Genomic DNA, 2,500 nt, shown 5'->3' on the forward strand with positions numbered 1-2,500 from the left:
CCGGCGGGAAACAACACGCGCCACCTACGGTGACCGGCAGCTCCAACGCCAGCGCCACAGAAGGGCAAAGCCCCACTTGGGTGCAGAAGCGAACTCTCCCAGCACAGCGCACGCGCCAACACGTCCGCAGAGCTGCGATACAAACCACCTGCGAGAACCGCTGGGGGCGACCGAGCAGCAGACGGCGTCGCGACGCCGAGTGCCGGGCGGCGGCGCATCCTCAACGCACACAGTCCGCAATCGGACCAGCACACTGCAGATGTCCACCGCGCTTCGCACCGGGCTCGGCAGAACCCACTTTGGCCGCCTGGCGCCGCGCGCAGGGTGCGCCGGCGCATAGCTGGGACGCCAGCCGGGCCCGTCGGCCGGCGCTCCTGCCACTGGGCGCCCCCCACCAGCCGGCTGTAGTGCGTGCGCTCACGCAGCGCGCGGCCAGCACGCCGGGCGGCCCCCCCTCACCGGCCGGGGACTGTCCCGCCAAGCCACAGCCTCGTATCGCTTCATACCCACATGGCCAACTCAGGTTCGGGGGCATGGCGGGTACCGCCGAAACAACCGGTTCATAGATGTACCGATCGTCGCTATCACCGATGCACCTGCAGCGCGAACAACCGCTCAACAACTGATTTCCAGTTCATTTGCGGATCTTTGGCAGCAAACGTATACGTCAATCTACATTTGCGAAATCTACGATTCTGGCATGCCTGCATGTTATGTGTCACGACACGCTACATCAGCCCACATACACACTGCGGCATGTACACGAGAGAACACGTGGAAGATGGTCCGCGCACGTGTGCAATGTCCCTTGCGCGGTCGACTGTCAACCGGCCTCTGTAGCATGTCGCAGATGTGGAACGCGGTCCACCGTGCTATCATGTTGTGTGGGGCAATACGATTAAATAGGAAAACCCTCGTCGCTACATCAACAGACGGCTCACGCTGATTCCCGGCAGAGGGAGGAGGGGGGGGGGGGGGGGCCAACATGCAATACTTTCGTCCGTACCTACCTACCACATGTCTGTACGGCGTACAACAGTGCAATCTCGCTGTAATGGGGAGACGAGACAAGTAGCATCGTGCACAACATATGGCCCTTATGATTCGCCATTGTAGGGCGCAGCCGGTGTACGGTCAAGCATGTGCCACATTATGTCACTCAGTACGTAACGACGGATGATCAGTGTGGGTTACGCGTACATCAGCGGACAGTCCACACAGGCCGTACCACAACGTACACTGACTGCATCGACAACCGAATGCAACTGAACAGCTGCAAGGCTCATTTCACAAACAAACGCCTGACCGACCAGCTTGGAAGGGCAGGAGGGGAGGGCGATATTCGTTCTGTAGCGGTACACCCTTCCAGTGGTTAGCGGGACTGTGTAGAAAGTACGCAACACTCGAAAGACCTTTATGTGAGGGTACGCACCATGGCATCAAGAAATACACATGACACCAGAGGATCCAAGCAGTGAACTATGTTCAGAGGGTTGCTGTTAGGCAAAGCTACATTCCTGTGACGTTACATGTGACAGTTAAGGTGCAGTGTAAGTTAGGTTAAGGTGCAGCGTAAGTTAGGTTAAGGTGCAGCGTAAGTTAGGTTAAGGTGCAGCGTAAGTTAGGTTAAGGTGCAGCGTAAGTTAGGTTAAGGTGCAGCGTAACTTGGGTTAAGGTGCAGCGTAACTTGGGTTAAGGTGCAGCGTAACTTGGGTTAAGGTGCAGCGTAACTTGGGTTAAGGTGCAGCGTAACTTGGGTTAAGGTGCAGCGTAACTTGGGTTAAGGTGCAGCGTAACTTGGGTTAAGGTGCAGCGTAACTTGGGTTAAGGTGCAGCGTAACTTGGGTTAAGGTGCAGCGTAACTTGGGTTAAGGTGCAGCGTAACTTGGGTTAAGGTGCAGCGTAACTTGGGTTAAGGTGCAGCGTAACTTGGGTTAAGGTGCAGCGTAACTTGGGTTAAGGTGCAGCGTAACTTGGGTTAAGGTGCAGCGTAACTTGGGTTAAGGTGCAGCGTAACTTGGGTTAAGGTGCAGCGTAACTTGGGTTAAGGTGCAGCGTAACTTGGGTTAAGGTGCAGCGTAACTTGGGTTAAGGTGCAGCGTAACTTGGGTTAAGGTGCAGCGTAACTTGGGTTAAGGTGCAGCGTAACTTGGGTTAAGGTGCAGCGTAACTTGGGTTAAGGTGCAGCGTAACTTGGGTTAAGGTGCAGCGTAACTTGGGTTAAGGTGCAGCGTAACTTGGGTTAAGGTGCAGCGTAACTTGGGTTAAGGTGCAGCGTAACTTGGGTTAAGGTGCAGCGTAACTTGGGTTAAGGTGCAGCGTAACTTAGGTTAAGGTGCCAACGTGGGTTAGGTTAAGGGGCCAACGTGGGTTAGGTTAAGGGCCAACGTGGGTTAGGTTAAGGGCCAACGTGGGTTAGGTTAAGGGCCAACGTGGGTTAGGTTAAGGGCCAACGTGGGTTAGGTTAAGGGCCAACGTGGGTTAGGTTAAGGGCCAACGT

Source organism: Schistocerca gregaria, unplaced genomic scaffold, assembly GCF_023897955.1.
Source record: "Schistocerca gregaria isolate iqSchGreg1 unplaced genomic scaffold, iqSchGreg1.2 ptg001153l, whole genome shotgun sequence".
Taxonomy (NCBI): Eukaryota; Metazoa; Arthropoda; class Insecta; order Orthoptera; family Acrididae; genus Schistocerca; species Schistocerca gregaria.